General features: G+C 33.0%; 1 long non-coding RNA gene and 1 pseudogene across 2 annotated transcripts; one reads left to right on the top strand and one right to left on the bottom strand.

The window, feature by feature from the left end:
- The first annotated feature begins 2,535 nt into the window (after window positions 1-2,535).
- On the top strand, window positions 2,536-4,449 carry LOC145014829 (peptide-N4-(N-acetyl-beta-glucosaminyl)asparagine amidase A pseudogene; annotated as a pseudogene).
- A 713-nt stretch (window positions 4,450-5,162) lies between these two features.
- On the bottom strand, window positions 5,163-20,033 carry LOC145014832 (uncharacterized). 2 transcript variants are annotated; one of them, XR_013665645.1, is made up of 4 exons: window positions 19,853-20,033; window positions 12,069-12,188; window positions 11,592-11,820; window positions 5,163-10,590 (listed from the first exon to the last, which is right to left on the bottom strand). It is a non-coding gene; the product is annotated as an uncharacterized LOC145014832 (long non-coding RNA). The 2 variants fall into 2 exon arrangements; XR_013665644.1 differs by lacking the exon at window positions 5,163-10,590 and having other exon boundaries at window positions 11,220-11,820; window positions 19,853-20,028.
- Window positions 20,034-22,029: the final 1,996 nt, after the last annotated feature.

The raw sequence follows: 22,029 nt of genomic DNA, 5'->3' as shown, positions 1-22,029 counted from the left end.
ATTGTCTAACAAAGGATTAGATAAAATGGGAAAGGAAAAGATCATATAGAAGGGGGTTTGGAGCATATGGAAGAGGTTTGGAGCACTTAGGAGTGATATCTGGCAACAAGGGGACCTTTTTGCACCATCTATTGAAAGGGTTGGGCTAAGAAGGATGCTGTTGCGCCAAACTACTCCCTCTTACGCCATGGGGTACTTTTCTTGCACCATGAGGTACTCCTGTTGCACATTGGAGTATGTTGTTGTTGTTGTGCCAAGATGGTGATGTTGCTCCAACTTAGAAGTTCGTGTGCCATACTTTATGCATGTTGTGCCATCCTTGGACATGTTGCGCGGCCATGGTGAAAGATGGGCAATTTTGGTTGCTTGATGAGCCATAATATCCCTGATGAGACAAGTATACTATGAAGTCCTATATGATGATCCAGATCATTCAAGGATGCTCAGAAGTTTGTATTTCTCAAGGATTACACCATGTTGTGCCACCATGATCGATGTTGGACCATTACAGTTCATGATGCGCCACATGTGCATCATGATGCTCCACTATGGTCAACGTGGTCCATCATGTGTGTTGCTGATACTCATGGATTGAATGGCATGGAAGAATGTTTCGGAAGATGTTGCATGACAGGATATGATTGGTTGTCACATTTCATGGACCTATGGGCCAATAGGCTTGGACCATTACGGTTTTAGGTATGATTCCAAAAATATAAATAGACTCATATCTCCGTCGTTGAATGTGCAAAAATTTCAAGAGAGTAATCATTGTGAGGTTGAGAGCACTCCGTTGGAGCATTTAGTAAGAAAAAGAGATTCTTTTGTTTTGAGAGCTCAAGTGAGGTGTAGCCTTTATATGTGATTGTATTTGTTCTTGGAAGTTAATAAAATCCTCTTATTCTCTCTCTCTCTCTCTCTATCTCTCTCTCTCTCTCTCCCATGGATGTAGGCCACCTTGACTGAACCACGTTACATATTGTGTTCACTTGATTTACATTTTCATACAGTTTATTTCCGCAAGTTCATTGAAGTTTGTTTTAATATTTGTCTGAAGTGCTTAACTTGTTTTGTTTTCACCCAACAGAATGATCAATGATTGAAATATCATTTAAAAGTAAGGGTATAAAGGAGCCGAACCAACTCGTGAGATACTTAGGACCAGTTTGAAAAATACTCAAAATCAACCCAGTTTAAATCGAGTCGAACTCAAGCTACTCGAGTATAGAAATACCCGACTCACGAAACTCTCGAGCTTAATCAAATATTGTTATATTTACAGTTTTATCCTTTGTTTTCTTCATATTTACATATTATAGAGTCGAACTGAGTCGAGATCACGAGCTTCATTGTATTTCTATTGTAATTTGATGTGATTTTATTTTCTAAGAGCTAACGGGGCCGAGCCGATCAAAAGCTTGAGTTGAAGCTTGATATTAAGGCTCGAGTCAAGTTCGAACCGAGGTTTGAGCTTGAGTTTTTTAGTTGAGTTGTGTTTCGAGCTTAGCAAAGTTCAACTCAACTCGACTTGATTACTCCCCTAGTTAAAAGGAGAATGTATTAGAATTTTAGTCAGCTAGAATTTAAAACGACACCAAACTATAAGAACTTATTACAATATCCAACCTAATCAACATATTATGGATTACAAAATACATTATAACATCAAGCGTTTCCAAACACCAAAAGATAACATATTATTTCTATGACCAATGGTTGAACTAATTGAAGATCTTTGACTAATTTAATTTTCTTTGGCTTCATCCATCTTCATTTAAGTTTAAAGCTTCAAAATGAACAATAATGGATAGCATCTTCTCAAAACAAACTTTCAAACGTATCTTATTAAAATTTGATCATTTACGGTCCTCTAATTTCTTATGGATATTGATCATATGAATTTTATACCACTCACATGGTAATTCAAGGTCTACACAATCAAAATAATCACAATAATCAACAAATACTACCAAATCACATAAAACACTTAACAATAAAATGACACAAAAGACAAACATTATTACCATTGAGTTATCACAAGTCATAAATCTTTTGCCAAAGTTCACATCGGTCTACAATTTCTTAGTCTTCATACTTAGTACACGACATAACGTACATTTCTACTTGGCTTGTAATACGAAATATAATTACTAGTTTTGCGATTGGAAGACGATGTCATTTTAAATTGAAAACCATATGATCTTGCTTTAGGATATAAGAAAAACTGCAATCATGATTTTGAAAACAAAAGACGAAACACTCTTAATATAGGTTACAAAACATTAGGCTATATACGACATAATACATTAAAAAAGCTCATGTGTTCATTTTCCCACATTAGATCCGATATTACATGATATAAACCATATAACAAATGGCTAAATCATTATATATCACAAAATTTATATTTTAATTTGATCCGATGATTTAAAATTCAGGAACTAAAAAACAATTATTCCAATTTTATCATCAATCTTTAAAATAAGTACTAAATTATCTGCCGATCCTAATATTTAACACACTATTTTTTTTTTTTTTTTTATAATTTTCCCTCCAAAATCTCATATCTCAACGACACTCCTACCGATCTTCACAAGAATCACACTTTCTCAACCACCACCATCACCATTCTCATGGATTCCACTTTCTTTCCTTTCAACCTCCTCCTCCTCTCTTTCTCCATAATCTCTGCTGCCAATTCCATTCCAAAAGCCGTAATTTTCCGGCAACAACTCACCTCCGAACCCACCACCACTAACGGCATCCCACCCACCACTTACTTTGAAGTAACGAAACCAATCCAACTCCCAAACACAAAACCCTGCTCAACCCTTCTTCTACAACATGATTTCGGAAACAGTTATGGCATCCCACCAGCTTCCGCCCAATACACCCGACCCTTAAATTGCCCATCAACTGATTTTGCTAAAATTGTTCTCGAGTGGAATGCCACATGTAAAGGTCGTCAACTCGATAGGATTATTGGGATTTGGCTCAGCGGCGTTGAACTGTTCAGAAGCTGCACAGCTCAACCTAGAGCCAGAGGGATTTTTTGGACTGTGAAGAAGGACATTACAAGGTATTATTCATTGCTGATGTCCAATCAAATGTTTATTTGGGAAATAAGCTTGATAGTGCTGGAAATGGCGTATACCATGTGAATGTTAGTATTCATTATTATCCCCCTGAGAAGAAAACCAAAACCAACATAGAAACGACAACTCCACATGTTAATTCAGATCAAGATCATGGGTATAAGGAATGGGCTGATTTGATTATACCCATTTCACAAAACTTACCATTGGACGATGCATTATGGTTCAAAATCTATAATTCAAATGACGTAAAGACAAAACAGTTTGCGATTCCCCCAAATGCATATAGGGCTGTTCTTGAAATCTCCCTAATGACTATATTTCTTCTAATAATTTAACTTGGCGACATGGTAATGGACCTTTTAGGGAGGTTGTTGTAAGTTTAGATGGAAGAATAGTTGGTGCAGTTTGGCCTTTTACTGAAGTTTTCAGAAAAGCTATTAATCCCTACTTATGGGGACAAATTAGTGCGATTGGATCATTTGATCTCCCTTCATATGATATTGAAATCACTCCGCTTCTCGGATCACTTTTAAATGGAAAACTCCATGATTTTGGATTCAATGTTACAAATGGTTTAAATGTTTGGTTAATTGATGCGAATTTACATGTATGGTTGGATGCAAAGAGTGAAAAGACAAAAGGGATGCTTTTGAATCAAACCATCTCTCCACTTCATGAATCTTTGAAGTCCGATTTCATGGGTCTTAATGGGACATTCGTTACTAGTGTCCAGAGGTCAATAAAGTCAAGCGGATGGGTAGAATCGTCATTTGGTAAGATAGTAACCGAGTCAACTCAGGATTTCAATTTGAGTAACATCATGGTGATGGGGCATGAGGGTGGTTCACCAAACAATCGAGTTTAACGATATTGTGGATTCCAAGGTTGCATCTTTTGTTCATAACACTAAATCTTTAAAATCTTTTTATTTTTATTTATACACGGAGATAGTGGACAATGGAGACCGAAACCAAGAGGAGGTGGAGAATATTACTTTGGGTTTCAATGAGAAAAAGATCGATAATTTCGGTTCTAAATCGTCATCAAGTGTTCTTGAAAACATACAAAATATTCATGGTTCGATGATTTTGAAAGATAATGTAGTGGTTTCTGGTCTGGGGAGTTCCCAGCAGAACTATAGTTATAGTGATAATAAATTCTGCTATTTTAGGAACATAAGTCGCATAAGCTTCACAATTATTTATGATAAAGTGGGTGATACATGCAGTAAACCGAAAAAATCAAGATTCGATTTTCAATGGGTAAAAAATGGCATTCTCGGGCTTGAAGAGCTTTTCTAGCCTGGGATTATTATGCAATTTAAAGTGTATCATCACAATTGTTATCATTAAGAAAGGGTTTCGGTTTATTTTGATTGTGTTGTTGTTGTGATATGTTGTGTAAGAATTAGATTTATGCAATTATTACCTCTTATGGAACTCCAATAATACATTTCAGGTAAGTGTGTAACAATGAAGGTGTAATGCAATGAGCACTTCTTTATGAGAGTTGCAAAAGACATGATAAAAGTAAATGTACTTACATTAGTAATTTTCATCAAGTGAGCGTTCTCATTCGTTTGTCTTTATATAACCAAGCCATCAAAGACCACCCCTACCCCCAACTCGGAAATCTCCGCATCCATACATACATAATATAAATGATTCCATCTACATCTTAAATTAGAAAAAGGAACACTATCTTTCTGATAAATAATCGAATAATTACAAAATTAAATTCGGTCTTCAAACAATGGAAGGATGGAGCTACCCTAGATAAGAAACTAAACCTTCAATTTAGATACAATGTTGGATATTTTTTCATAACCAAACCATAAACACGAGGTAGCATATTCGAATCTATTAAAAGAGAACTTAAACATGAAATAATGATTACATAGCTTTGTTCCATTGAGATAGTCTGATCTGGAGACTGGGATGAGTTTTCAAGTTGATCATCAGAATATCTCTATAATCCCTCCACATGAGACTCATGAATTTCTATGTATATATCATGTTTTGTAAATCTGCTTCTCATCATGTGTTAATATAGATGGAGATATAATTTAATGTGAGAGATATTAGAGATTTATGAGATATTGAGTTAAACTGGCAAATGTTAAATGTTTTAAGGGTATTAATGAGAAAAAAGGAACTAAGTGTGTGTAGCTTCTCCCCTACTAATTTTCTATCTATGCTACTTGTCCCCAACCAGTGGTCGAGTTTTTATTTTTTTTCCTCTTACTTTGTTTTTTGGTAATATTTTTTTTCTTTGGAAAAAAGAAATTTTGAAAAAGTTCTTAATATTTAAAATCTCTAAAAAATCAATATAACCATGAAAATTTGAAAATTTTTTTTTTTTTTTTACTTCTGAAGTTTTATAAAAAACCTAGAAAAAAAATTATCCAAAAATTATGAAAATTTAAGAAGTATTTCTACTCATTATACATAAGAACTAGGTGGGGAACCCCCATGTTGGTGATGTGACAAAATTTTTCCTTGTTTGTTCTTTGTAAATGTTATTTGATCAATTATTTTTTTATAGTTTGAGTATTGTTATGGGACAGTAATATTGTTTCGTCATAGATAATTTTTTGTTGTCGGATAAGCTATTTATCGAAATATATACTTTATGGGTTTATCATTTGGTTGATGGGATGGAACTGGAAAGCCAGATTCCACGAATCAAATAAAATGCCTTCAATATCAAAACATTAAGAGGAAATGTATACAAAGTATCGAGATACACATAAAATTATTCATAATAGTGTGTGTCCAATATCTCCCTATCTAATAAACAAAACTATCTGGACACGTGTCATTACAATCATCCATTTTTCGCCCTATGTTAAATTACTCTATTACCCCTTCAGCATCCTTTCACGTATCATTAGGTAATTAGGTAATAGATAAAATAAGTAATTAGGTATGGAATTGAATTAGATTAGATTATATATGGAATATATGGAATATGGAATTTCACGTAGCATTACATATTGAATATGGATGGAAATAATGATATTGTATCGAAATCTCTGGAATATTGAATCTGGAAATATCGATATTTTGTAATTTGAAATTTGAATATGGAATAATTGTTGTATACATTAAATCAATTCCGTTACATGCCCGATTAAGAGCATCTAAAAATGGTATGCATATCAATCAATTATTATGCGCATAACATACTATATCAATCATATTCCGCTTCAATTACATAATTCAATCCCTAGGACAGTCTCTGCATCTCAATTCTGCTTCTTAATTTCGAATATTCAATCAGCAACTTCAATCTTTCGGTGAGTTTCTCATGATTATATATGATTGCTTCTCAAGGTTTGTGTTAATCGTATAATTGAATTTTTTTTTCTTCTTCTGCGACTTCAATTTTGCTTCTCATTGAATTTGTTAATCAAGGTTTCTATTTATCTTTGATTCATAAGTTGTTTATTAATTATTTTCTATCTTAAATTCTTTATTCGATCCACTAAATTGATCATCAATGTGTATGTGTATGTGTAAAAATAAGCTTCTGTTACGTATGTCTGTGTTAATCATCACAGACATTGATGACATGTACTGTTTGAATGGATTGCTATTATCTTTGTAGTTCCAATTTCGATTTTCTGCATTCTTTAACTATGAAGAAGACCAAATTGGACTAATATACCCTTACCACGGCCTGCAATTTTTTTAATTGTTATGCCCATAAGCGAAAGGAATAACAATGCTCATATATGATATTGTGTGTCAAACACATACTATAATTTTAGAAAATATATTGAATAAAATAATACTCGAGCTAAGAAAGATACAACCTGATATAAGTTCTCAATTCAGGTTGCAAATTATGAGAGCAGATAAGTTTTGAATTTTTAAAAGAAAGTGATCTGACAAGAAAAAAATAAAACCCAAACAAATATATACAGTAATAAGTTTTCACATCTAAGGAGATTTTTATATTTATAACCAATCAAACAATTCAAAAAGATCTATTACGTGATTTCTGATGCTGGAAAGGATTAAAACAATCATAATTTTATGTTCAAAACCAATGTTATTATGAACTCTTCTAGCAACCAACTATTATGAAGAACAATGAAACACTAGCACCAATTAAAAAATCAAAACCAGTCTAATTGTTCAGAAGAACCAAATATATCAAAACCAATCAAACCAATTAAAAAATCAAAACCAGTCTAATTGTACTGTTGGAATGAATTGCTATTATCCGTGTAGTTCCAATTTCGATTTTCTGCATTCTTTAACTATGAAGAAGAGCAAATTGGACTAATATACCCCTACCACGGCCTGCAATTTTTTTAATTTAATGTTTATTTTATGTAAGCCCTGTTTCTCAATGTCCTTTGCTGCTGTTGATACTTACTTTTATATTGCTAAAATACCCTTTTTACCCTTTATTTATATTTGATCATATTATACGGCTTTTAAATCGTAAAGGCCAAATTTATCTTTGTTGTTCTATATTGAAATTCGATTTTCTGCATTTTTTAGCTATGTTTGTATACTCAATTTGCTGTTCTACATTTGTAAAATTCCGTATTTACCCTTGGTATCAATATCAAGATCAATTTTCATTATTATGTTCAATATATAATTGAAGCATATGAATAACAATCATTCTTTACTGCATATTGTTCCAGCAATCAAGAATCATTCTTCAATCGGCTACTTCAATCGTTCTGTAAGTTTCTTTTTTTTCCAATTCTCGGTTTTTTGTTTTTTCTGAATTTCATATGCTTCAATCAAATTTCGTTATATGCTAGATTAAGGACATTAACGACAGTAATTCTGTAAGTTTCTTATTATCAATTTTGGTTCTGGTTGTGTAAATGTACGACCATGATTCTCGATTGCTGTGTTAATCAAAATCATCCTCCCTAATAGTATCTTTTCCAACAATGCTTATCTTTTTATAACATAATAAACATTAGTTCCAATAGTTACAAAGTAAAATAACATAATGAAAGAAAAATGTAATCCAACAATACAGTACAAAAAAAATTATATCTGCAACAAAATTCGGAAACATTACATATAAAGCCATTGTACTTTAGTATTTCATGTCATACGTAAGTTCAATCGACAACATTTTTTATTTATTTTTAAACTAGGTTACAACCCGTGGAAACCACGGGTAAAAGATTTATAAAAAATTATTAAACTAATAATATATAAGTTTTATTTTATAAAATATGTTTAAATAAATTAATGATGTGAATAATTACTAAAAAAATAATTGCATACCCACAAACCAAAAAAAATCAAATTCATATTTTAATTTTGTATTTGCATTCGAACATTTCAAGAGTTCTATTGTGAACAAAAATTAAATAAGCTTAAAAAGGAACGTCCATTTATAGTTAATATAATGTAACAACGTTAGATGTATTCAAGTGAGTGTCAATTATTAATCGGCATGCATAACATAAACTTTTGTGGTCATTTGCTTCATTTTGTATTGATATGAAATATCAGTCTTTCCGAAACTGATGATGTTGTTGCCAAATCCAAGATAACAAAATTAGCAATTCAAACAATGGACAGGTGAATAAAATTACATATCTAAACCCACTAATCAAATGCCCTATTCACAAATGATAATAACTATTGTATAAAGTTATATATTTTGTTCCATTTCAGATAGCAACTACTAACATGGACTCCTTCAAGACTAATAAGAAGATAAAATTAAATAATTTCTATCTGGATAATACAAAACAATTGCATTCGTACACTACATCAGTCAGTCAAATTCCAACTTCTACAAATGTTACTAACCCTGGTGATAACGGTACGTTCATTATATATTTTACAACTTTCTTTATCAATGTTTTTAATCTGAATTATAACTATTTCATGTGTGTATATTTGATTATGCAGCTTCAAATAGGAATATCTATCATGTTCAGGCTACAGAGAAAAGAAGAATAAGAAAATTATACTTGGACAATAAAAAAAAAGGTTCGACCGAATGAATCCATACAACTACATCAACATCACATCTTTTTAAAATAAATGAAAATGATAATTTACTTAATTCGTTGTACACTTTTCTTCTTTATTCTGTATTTAAATTTAAATTTAAATATTTAAATTCAATTTTCTCACATGCTCACTTTTTGTATTATGTCTCTTTGTATATTAATATTCATAGAATATTTTCGGGAGTTACAATATTATTTCAAATCTATCCATTTGTTATCACAATTTTTTTTTGCAGCTAAATTCAAAGGAGTTGTGCATCCAAATAAAAACCTATCCGCATCTACATCAAGTGTCAATGTTTCAAAAAAAATCATATTTCCAAACTTCTCCTTCACGTCTAAATGTTAGAACTCCGTTATCTAACATTTCAAATGGTAACTCATTTATACTACCATTTTATTTTATAATATATATTTTTATTGTATCACATTTAATAATGTATACCTTCAATCTTCTTTTACCAATCATGGATATTTCCGATAACAGTTTTCAATCACGGTTACCAAACATCAGATTGAATTCAAACGGTAACATACTTGATTGCTTATACACTTTTTCTTTTCTCTCTTTTAAATCTGTAAAATAAAAATTCTATCATCCATAGTTTTTTATATTATCTATTTATCATTATTAGTATTCATATACTATTTAAAAACTTACAACATTATTTAATATTTAACCATTTCTAATAAGATATTATTTCCAATCAAATTAAAAGGAGTTGTCGATCGAAATAAAAGTGTATCCACATCTACATCAAGCGCAAATATGTCAAAACAAACAATGTTACGTACTCCTCCTTCACATTTAAATGTTAGAAGTCCGTTATCTAACATTTCCAACGGTAACTCATTTATTTTTCCATATTTTTTTTATAATATATGTTGTTATTGTATCATATTTGATAATCTACATTTCAATCTTCTTTTCTCAGTCATCGATATTCCCAATAACAGTTTTCAGACACCGTTACCAAACATGAAATTGGATTCAAACGGTAACGTACTTGATTGCTTTTAAACTTTTTAAGTTTTTATTAAATATATGTAATAAAATTTATTACATCATCATCTTTTTATATCATCTCTTTATCAATATTCATATTCATATAATATTAAAATAATTATTAAACAATTTTACATTTCTGATAACCATTTTTTTTTATATGAATTCAAAGGAGTTGTACATCGAAATAAAAGCACATACCAATCAAAAACAAGTTCAAGTACATCAAAACAAGCAATGTTACAACCTCCTCCATCACATTTAAATGTTAGAACTCCATTATCTAACATTTCCAACGGTAACTCATTTATTTTACCATTTTAATTTGTAACATATATTATTATTGTATCATATTTAACAATGTATACTTTCAATTTTTTCCGCAGCCATGGATATTTCCAATAATAGTTGTCAATCGCCGTTAACAAATATTAGACAATTCTCTGTATTTTCAAATGGCGACACATCCAACAAATCATCTACAATAACATCAAAATCGTCTTCAGTCCTGTTAGCTAATCCAAATAATAAAGCAAAGAAAAAAAAGGCCAAATTTAACTCCTATTCCAATATTTGGTTTGAGATCCGATCAAGACAAAATCGATGGTCAAAATGAGCAAAACATATACAACGGTATATCAAAAGGTAATTTTGATACAAATATAATATTTATATTTGTTCATTCAATATTTTTCACTTATATAAACTTACAAATTTAACATCTTTATGTCAACCTTAATTGACAGATTATTTGGATCATGGTGATCAGATTGTTGTATGCCAAACATGTTTTGCAAAATTATGGAAAGATGAATCTATCAAATGTAAAAAAAATGAGAATCAAAATTATTCTTTATGTTGTGGTTATGGAAAAGTTGAACTACCAACTTTAAAGAATCCACCTTCAAGTTATGCCCATCTTTTTACGTCGGGAGATTCTAAAAGCAAACACTTCATGAAGAACATTCGTTCTTACAATTCTATGTTTTCTTTTACGTTAATGGGTGGAAAGATTGATTTCTCAATCAATAGAGGAAATGCTCCATATATTTTTAGACTTAGCGGTCAAAATTATCATAGTATCGGAAGCCTTTTACCGGAACATGGGTTAAAACCAAAATTCTCTCAGTTGTACATATACGATACTGATAATGAGATCGCGAATAGACGGACATGTTTTGGGTACACTTTTCACAATTATCACATTAATAGATATCTTATTCATCAACATTATATTATTTATTTATCTTATGTTTATATGTTCATGTTACTTGCAGTGGAGATAATCAACGATCTACGTCAAATTCTTCTTTCCTTGATAATGATATTATACAAGATTTGAAGTTGATGTTGGATTCAAATAATGTTTTGGTTCAGTCTTATAGAATGGTTAGGGATTGTTTTCATCAAAACCCTCATGTTGATATCAAGTTGAGACTTATTGGAAGAAGGGACCAAGATGGAAGGATATACAACCTACCATCTGCTTCTGAGGTTGCCGCTTTAATTGTTGGAGATATTGGTGATTCAATTGATAATAGAGATATTGTTGTTCAAACGTCATCAGGTTCTCTACGACGTATTAGTGAATTACATCCATCATACCTTCCTCTTCAGTATCCACTACTGTTTCCATATGGTGATGATGGTTACAGGGTTGACATACCACATCGAGGTATTACACCAACAAGCAACAGCAAGAGGCCCAACTGTACAATGAGAGAGTTTTTTTCTTATAGAATACAAGACAGGGATCAATATTTTTCACTAATTCTTAATTCAAAAAGGTTGTTCCAACAGTTTTTGGTTGATGCTTATACTATGATTGAAAGTGAAAGATTACATTTCATAAGGAGCAAACAACAAATTCTTAGATGTGAGTCTTATGAAAAGTTACGTACTCAACAGAACCTAGGGAATAAAGATATATCCAATGTTGGACAACGTGTAATCTTACCTTCTTCATTCACTGATGGTGCACGTTATATGATGCAAAACTACCTTGATGCCATGTCCTTATGTAAATGGTTTGGATATCCTGATTTCTTCATAACCTTTACATGTAATCCAAAATGGCCTGAAATTAAAAGGTTTCTTCATAACACTTCACTAAATCCAGAAGATAGACCTGATATCTTATGTAGGCTATTCAAAATAAAGCTCGATGCTTTGATTAAAGACATACGGGAAAATAAAATTTTCGGCATTGTTCAAGGAGGTAATAAAACTTGTATTTATTTCTAATAGTTTTGTTATAATGATTATTTAGTTTGTTAATATTTTTGGTTATTTGCAAATATATTTCATCCAGTACAAAGATTATCTTATTTATAAAATTAATTTGCAGTGGTCTATACGATTGAATTTCAAAAAAGAGGTTTGCCATATTGTCATATTTGTCTGTTTATGCATGCTAACTCCAAGCGGCCTACTGTTGAATATATTGATCCGATTATTTCTGCTGAGATTCCAAATATCAATAAAGATCTAGAATTGTATTCACTTGTAAGTGAATTCATGATACATGGTCCTTGTGGAGCTGAAAATATGAATTGTCCATGCATGGTTGACAAGCAATGTTCGAAAAAATTTCCAAAGCAATTCTGTGATCATTCTTTGGTTGATGTCAACGGTTATCCGTTATATATGAGAAGAAACAATGGATATTTTGTCGAAAAATCAGGTGTCAAGTTAGACAATAGAAATGTTGTTCCATATAACAAATATCTGTTGAAAAGATATCAGGCACACATTAATGTTGAATGGTGCAATCAGGGATCTTCCATAAAGTATCTGTTTAAATATATAAACAAAGGTCCAGATAGAGCTACAATTGCTGTTGACATCAACGCTAATTCTAATCACGAAAAGGTTGTCGATGAAATAAAAGATTATTATGATTGTAGATATATATATCTGCATGTGAAGCATCATGGCGAATATTTAAATACGATGTTCATTACCGATATCCTTCTGTGATGTGACTACCTTTTCATCTTCCTGATCAACAACAAGTCATATATGCCGCAGACGATGATATTGACGATGTTCTTGAACAACCTTCAGTTGCTGCTTCTATGTTCACATCTTGGATGGAATGTAATAAAATTAATAAAGATGCACGAAAACTTACATATGTTGAATTTCCTACAAAGTTTGTTTGGAAACCTGATGATAACTTGTGGAAGCCAAGGAAAATTGGACGTTCAATAGGAAGGATTCACTCTGTTTCACCTAAACTTGGCGAAGTATACTTCTTACGGATTCTTTTAAATAAAGTGAAAGGTCCAAAATCATTTGAAGAAATTCGCACGGTAAACGGTGAAGAATTTCCTACTTTTCGAGATGCATGCTATGCTTTGGGCCTCTTAGATGATGACAAATAATACGTTGATGCAATTAAGGAAGCAAGTCATTCAGGAACTGGTTTTTATCTTCGTTTCTTATTTGCTACGATGTTAATGTCTAACAGTTTGGGTAGACCAGAGTTTGTTTGGGAAAATACATGGAAACATTTGTCAGATGGTATTCTTTACAACCAACAGCGTAGATTAAAGTCTCCAGGTATTATAATTTCGTATCATTATATGTAAAAACGGATTATATATATTTTAAATATGCACGGTATAATTTTTTTTTTACCATTACATTGGTTAATATTATATTCTTTTTGACATATTGTTCATTTTTTACAGGTTTATCACTCAATGAGGATCAACTCAAAAACCTGACTTTGTTCGAGATCGAACAGATTTTACTTCGTAACAACACGAGTCTTAAACATTATAAACAAATGCCTTACCCTGATTCCGACACAGTTCCTTCTTCAACAAATCGACTTATCATGGAGGAGCTGGAGTATGACATAATGCTTTTAAAGAAAGAGTTTGATAGTATGTTTCATGCATTAACAAACGAGCAACGCAATATTTTTCTTGATATCATGACTACAGTCAATGATAATAAAGGAGGTGTGTTTTTTGTTTATGGATATGGTGGAACAGGCAAAACCTTTGTAACGACCCGTTCCCGGTATGTTAATTAATTGTTAATTGTCTAAGTTTTCAAGAGGGACTCGGCGAGTTCTAGCCTGACTCGCCGAGTTGGGTCGCATATTTTGTGCACGCGGGAGCCGGGGACTCGGCGAGTCCATATCCCGGACTCGGCGAGTCCGTCCGTCTGGGTGAAACCCTAAATCCCCGGGTTTGCCCACTATTTAAACCACATTATAGCCTCATTCTCGCCACTTTCACCCTGAGAACACAGTGAGAGAACCCTAATCCTCCCTTGAGAGCTTATAAGTGATTTGGTGCCATTTTGTGAAGGTGTGAAGAAGGAGAAGAAGAAAGAAGCAAGGAAACGAGTTGTAGTGCAAAGATCCAAGGGCAAATCTGAGTTGATTGAGGTATTTTCGGAGTTCCCTTCTTGTTATATGCTTTAAACTTCCATTAGAGCTCTTCTAAGAGCTATTTGATGTTTGTCCCAAGCCTTATGGTTGCATGAATGTCTTAATAAGTCGAAATACCTTTGGATCTGAATGTTGGGGTGTTGTAGAGCCCAGATCTACTGTCTTTTTGGAGTTACATTGCATATTAGCCATGGATCTACTCATTTTGTGCATCTTTTAGCCTTATTTCCCTTATTCTTGAGGTTGTGCACGTAAAGTTGGAAACTTTACGAGGTAAAACAGCTTATTGGACCCAGATCTATCATTTGCATGTGTTGGATTCAAGAAAAATCGAGTAAAAACTAGCTGCATGGCAGCGACTCGGCGAGTCGGGATGAGCGACTCGGCGATTCGGGTCGTGAGTCCCCGATTCCTTCGTTTTTAGCAGTGCCGAGTGCACCCAGTGAGTTAGAGAGTGGACTCAGCGAGTTGAGGGTAGACTCAGTGATGGAGGGACTCGACGAGTTGTTCATACAACTCGGCGAGTCCAAGGCAATCTCCTTAGGATCAAGAACAACTCGTCGAGTCTGTTCATACGACTCGGCGAGTCGGATGAAGATTGTCTGAGTTCTTGGATGAAGAGGGTACTCGTCGAGTCGATGCCACACTCGACGAGTAGCAGTGAGTAAGAGTGAAAAGTAAGAGTGGGACTCGGCGAGTTGGGTGGCCCAACTCGGCGAGTCAGCCCAAAAGATAATTGACTTTGACCGAGGGTAAAAGAGTCATTTTACCCCAAGTGCAGTGTTTAGTATTTGATTGAGTGTGTTCATGGACTTGTAGCCAAGGAGATTCAGGAGCAGCAGCCGTTAGCTTTCAGAGACACACACTCAGCCGCCAGTTTACGAGGTGAGTTTCCTTCCAGTAGGAACGGGTCTAAGGCCACAATGCCGGCCCGTTCAGTTAGCAGTAGTTTCCGGATTTAGGTCCGATGCAGTAGTTAGTATGTTCGATGCCTTCGTGGTTCGAACAGGATTTGTGTGCTATGTTTTATGTGTTAAGTATTATGTGTTCCGGGCCACGGCTCGATGTAGCATGTCGTATATGTGTTACGCTAGTTGATGTGTTATGCTATGCTATGTTCAGTCAGTCAGTTCCGGACTTCGGCCCGATGCAGTTAGTTCCGGACTTCGGTCCGATGCAGGGGACAAGGTCCCGATCAGTTCCGGACTTTGGTCCGATGCAGTTAGTTCCGGACTTCGGTCCGATGCAGGGGACAAGGTCCCAGTCAGTTCCGAACTTCGGTCCGATGCAGTCAGTTCCGGACTTCGGTCCGATGCAGGGGACAAGGTCCCAGACAGTTCCGGACTTCGGTCCGATGCAGTTCCGGACTTCGGTCCGATGCAGTTCCGGGCTTCGGCCCGATGCAGTGGGCAAGGCCCAATATGTGTTTATGTGTTATTGTATGGTATGTGGTAGTTTGGGGGAGCTCACTAAGCTTCGTGCTTACAGTTTCAGTTTTGGTTTCAGGTACTTCCGCAAGCAAAGGGAAGAGCTCGGGATGACGGCATCGCACACACCACCGCCTCAGCTTTAGCCTGGGATTGATTTAGTTGTTTGATTTGATGTAGTATGATACAGTTTTCCGCACAGTATCTTATCATGTTTTGGAATACATCACGCATGGTTTTATTATATGATAATCTGATTACAGTTTTGATTATATTAAAAACAAAAATTTTTGGGTCGTATTTTTGGGTTGTTTCAACCTTTCTTTGGAAGACGTTATCTGCAGCAATTAGATGTAATGGTGATATAGTTTTAAATGTTGCTTCAAGTGGTATTGCATCTTTATTATTGCCTGGAGGTAGGACAGCACACTCTCGGTTTATAATTCCGTTGAATCTTACCGAGTATTCTGTTTGTAAGATACCGCCTCATAGTGAACTCGGCAGATTAGTAAGAAAAAGCTCATTGATTATTTGGGATGAAGCACCTATGTTCCACAAACATGCATTTGAAGCTTTAGATCGAGCTCTGAGAGATGTATGTAAGTTTGATAAGTCTACCAACTTAGATATTCCATTTGGAGGGAAAGCGATTGTTTTTGGAGGAGACTTCAGGCAGATTCTACCTGTTGTTCAAGGAGGTAGCAGACAAAATATCGTTAATGCTTCTTTAAGCTCTTCATATATATGGCAACAATGCAAAGTCCATAGATTAACAAAAAACATGAGACTAACCGTTGGAAAGGATCCATCTGATATTCGAAAAATACAAAATTTTGCAAACTGGCTTTTAGACATAGGAGAAGGAAAAGTTGGTGGTTTGAACGATGGTGAAACGATTATTGATGTTCCGAATGATATTCTCATTAGTGATCCACATGATCCTATAGGTTCATTAATTGAGTTTGTATATCCTTCAATCTTGGAAAACTTCAACGGTACGAGTTATTTTCAAGAAAGAGCTATACTAGCTCCAAAAAATGAAGTTGTCCAACAAATCAATGATCGTTTGTTAGCATTGTTTCCCGGAGAAGAAGTAGAATATTTAAGTTCAGATACTCTTTGCCAATCCGAGTTTGTTCATGATCAGTTTGATCCCAATTTATACTCCCCTGATATTTTAAATGGTCTTAAGGTATCAGGTTTGCCAAATCACAAGTTAATTCTAAAAGTCGGTGTTCCAGTTATGTTACTAAGAAACATTGATCAAAAAAATAGATTATGTAACGGCACTAGACTACAAGTGAAATCTCTTGGCAAACGTGTTATTGAGGCAATTATAATATCTGGAACTAATATTGGAAAGCAAACATTTATTCCAAGAATGTCTTTAAGTCCATCTGAAAAAAAATTTCCTTTCAAATTTCAAAGAAGACAATTTCCATTGGCTGTATGTTTTGCAATGACAATTAATAAAAGTCAGGGGCGGTCGTTATCAAAGGTTGGTCTGTATCTCAAGGATCCTGTTTTTTCACATGGACAACTGTATGTTGCCTTATCTAGAGTTCAAAGTAGAGAAGGACTGAAATTGTTAATTTTAGATAAGGATGGTAGACTTACAAACAAAACTTCAAATGTTGTGTATAAGGAAGTTTTTAGGAATTTATAACTGCTTCTTACCCATTAAATTCTAACAATTATGTTTTTTTCTGTTTTTTTGTAACATTTTTTTAAAATAATTTATTCTTTATAGAGCATTGTAATCCATAATATTCAGTTTGTTTTGATATTTCATTTACAGACTTTAATAGACGCCACATGGTGTTTCTTGATTCCTCCCTCATTACAAAAAATATTGATTTGCCCTCACACTTCATAAATCATTCACACATTCAAAGATGTATTTTAGTTATCTTCATATTTAACTTTCGATGGATTGATTGTGTTTCTATTTAACATATATTCAAATTTATATACTTTTTTACAAAATTATATTAATTTTAATTTTAAATAATCATTACAAATATTGCTAAACAAACTTAATTCTTATTAATAATATAAATTTGTTTTTCAATTTTTGACCCGTGGTTTCCACGGGTTGTAACCTAGTGAAACATTAAATGAACAGAATAAATGCAATTAAGATATGTGTTATTAAAATATGTATTAGTCGGTATATACATGATGCTGAACCTCATGTGTAGATGAAATTCTTCTCTTTCAGCGTCTTTATGATGTTAAACATCATATCTATTATAATTTTCACTACATACCGATTAAAATAGGAACTAAGTCAAGTAAAAATCCAAAAATTGATATTATGTAAAAATCGTATTAAAATTGATATATTTAATTGATAACTACTGCTAGAAGCTTACAGTTTTTAGTCATTGAGTTAAGGGATCAACCATGAATGATGTTTTGAATTCGATTCTTAGGTGTAGATTTTTGCCTTTAATGTACCTTTGGGTCAATGTTTTGAGAATTAGTTCCAGCGAAACCAGAGCCATTGATTTTGAATACAACTCTTCACCATCTTGGATATGTGATTGATTTTGGCTCCATGTTAGTGCTTTTGTAACCATTCGGACTAAAAGATGCAGTTGTATATATGTTGGAAAAGAAAGGTTTGATGTTTTTCTTTAAAATTGCAAACTGTTAGCTGCAACGAGGATATAAGAAAGAACGGAAAAATATTGAGTGGGAAATTTTTTTTTTTCTTGACTTAGTATTATTTGTTTACTAAAATATTTGAATTTATTAATCATAATAACTAAACAACATAATATATTTTTTAATGCTTAAATGAATCATATTCAAATCGATCTATATTAATTTTGAATTATTTATGGTGAAATAGTGAAAAGCACTTGTAATCTTGTACTTTCACCATTTTATCAATATAGCAATCAAAATATTATTATAATAATCACAAAAAAATAATAGTAAACAAATAAACGATAGTAAGTGATGAGTAAAGATTGGTCGTCTCATTGTTGTTCTCCTATTTCCATTATTATAGAGATGTGGAAATCAAAATTTGATCATGTCATGTTTGTTTGCTTTTCACAATGTTTTTTTTTAGTTCAAAGACCCCAAATCAATAACAGCCACTTTGATTACTTTCTCATCTCGATTAGCATGTTCATGTCATATACTAAGTTATAATAAAAATGGTATTCATGTAAAAAATTCATAACCAAGAGGCAGGAAGCTATTGTATATTACAAATACCATTGACACATATACCATTTGAGATTAACATTGAAAGAGTAGTAGGAAAATCAAAATTATGCTCAAATACAGAAATCGAATACCAGTGGCTAAAAAAACCGGTTTATAAGCCTTTTACGATTTATTAAAAAAAGTCTCAAAAGTCAAGAAAATTAAATAATATACTACATAAAAGTACCTTCACAATTCTTCAAACAATAAAAGAGTGATGCTACTCTAACTGAACATCTAAAAAAATGCTATTTTTTACTACTAAATTTCTTTTTACATTTCTTTTCAAGTTTTTATTTCCAAAGTAACATGTTTTTAAACAAATGAATTTTAACTGTCACTTTTAATATATGTTTTTAAAATAAATCATTTTCATTTAATGAATTTGGATATATGATAACGAATATGGTGTTCGTTTGATTATTGCCAAATCAATCACCATTGGATCGTCGGTTTGGGAAATCCTATGCATTTGATTGAAGCAATATGTGTTTCAAAGTCAAAGTTTCTGTAAGGTAATTTGAACATGCTAACAGTAAACCGAAGGCTAAACGCCTAAACGAACCGAATAGAAAACCCTAATGTTTGCTTTCTGGATGGGAAAACCAATTATTAAACACAATTATGCAAAATCAGCAATCAAACCCAAAAAACACGATTGAAAAAAAGCCAAATGTCACTTACTTCCGAAGCGTTGTTCACGAGGTGCTTCAGTGGTACGACGAGCAGAAAAACAAAAGAACCGATCAACAGAAATTTCAAGCTGATGAGTTTAGAGGAAGATGGAGGGTTTTCGAAAAGTGGTGAAATCCGATTACTAGATGAGAAAGCGGGTGGGGGAAGATAAGGCAGAACCGGTAAGGGGAGATGTGGGAACGACACGTATCAACCTCATCCTTATCTTTACACCATTCTTAAAGCCCCATCCTTATCTTTACACCACTCTTAAGAATTTAAGGGACCAAATTGCTAATATCACAAACTTTAGTGCCAAAAACTGAACCATTAAAAATATGAAAACTTATGGACTAGTTTTGCCAAAAAAATCAGAATGTTCACTATTCATAAAAATGGTCATCTTTAATATATATATATATATATATGGAAACTCAAAAAACGAAGTCCGAGAGTCCTCCGTAGAGAAATATCCACTATATGATAAATTGTTACAATCACATATAATAATTTCTCAAGCTTCCCTAAAATACAACTACACTCTTCCAAATGGTTAACTAACACCTTTTACACTCTAAAAGACGAGAAGAAAGAAAAAACCAAAGACTTCAAATGTATGTTTGTTTTCTTTTATAAACTTAAAGTCCACCCAAAGTTTCATCCTTGTACCAATGGGAATCCTTCTTTTCATATTAGAAAAAGCTCAACATTTTAGCGGTGCGTTTTTTTTTTTGTGTTTTTATGCGGTTGGAATTTGGTTTTTTAACCGTATACATTTGGTGTGGTTTTAAGCCACTATCGATTTTTAATGTCTTAAAACCATTTGTAAGTAAACCATTGAAAACCTATAGTTAAAATAAAAACAAGCAGTAACAAGTATGATAAAACCGTAAAGTTGAGTATTTATAAAAAAAATCCTAATAAAATAAGAAATTAAAAGAGGGCATCCCAAAATAAGAATACCACAAAATAGGTTGTATCTTCCTTGCCTCACAGGTCTTTGTTACCTCCCTGGTTTCTTTATATAAGAAGTTTTAACAACATTTCTTATATATCAGCCGAAGTTTTAAACCATGTTATGCAGTTTAATGTGGTTTGGACACCATTAAAACATAAAAAACAAGGGAATAATGACTTGAAAGGGTAACGAACTTTCGATTTTTGTCACATTTAGTCACTAAACTTTTTTTCGTTATCTATTTGCCATTGAACTATTGAAACTGTTCACATTTTCATTTGAAGGTTGATTATGTTTTTTTGTTGTGTGGATTAAGGTTTTGAAGTGGTTGTCATTTATGCGGAAAAAGAAGAAAATATTAAGAACAATAGTGTATTCTAACATAATGTATTCTATCAAAATGTATAAAATGATTCTCTTGTCTTATTTTGATTTGACATCATTCTTTTGATTGTTCTTGAGCTATATTGCATTATATGATCTCTAATGTTCGTTTGTGTGTTTTAACTGAATAATTTGTATGTTTAGGTTCAAACATGAAGAGGTAATGCCAGTGGCATGGAAAAACCATCAAAAATCAAAGACAAATTCTTCAAGAATGATGATGGATTCTTAAAGAATGTATTTGTTGGGTCAAAAATATGGTTTATACTTTGCTTTTCTAGTAAAATATATTTTTATGTAATGTTGTATGTGTTTGCGGTTTGTGTGTACGACCGTACATGTGTGTACGCCTGCACACCCTGTGTACGGCCGTACACAGGGTGCGCGACTGTACACATGTGTATGGCTGGAGGTCCATATAAATAGAGTGTGTATGTAGGAGTGTACGGTTAGTAGAGAAGAAGGCTAGAGAAGAGAGAGAAAGGTAGAGAGAAGAAGTGTGTGTGAGAGAATCTATTGTAAGGAGCATCATTCATATTGAATACATCATTAGATTCATCTTCTTCTTATTCTCCTTCTCTTCTATATTGATCTGACATCATCCAATTGATTGGGATTCCGCACCATCAATTGGATCTGATTAATACACAAGCAATTTTGGGGACTTACAATTGGTATCAGAGCTTGGATTGTATCAGTCAATTTTATCAGATCTGGAGCTTATTTGATCTTATTTTGAAAAGATAATAACGTTTTTGGATAGATCTCGCAAAATTAAGGAGGGTTACTTCTTTGCATTTTTCATAAAAACGAGTTTTTGATCGATTTTTAGAGCAAAAAAAGG

This window comes from Lactuca saligna, chromosome 9 (assembly GCF_052625555.1).
Source record: "Lactuca saligna cultivar CGN05327 chromosome 9, ASM5262555v1, whole genome shotgun sequence".
NCBI lineage: Eukaryota > Viridiplantae > Streptophyta > Magnoliopsida > Asterales > Asteraceae > Lactuca > Lactuca saligna.
Note: the sequence above shows the minus strand (reverse complement) of the source record. Positions and strands in the feature narration are given on the sequence as shown.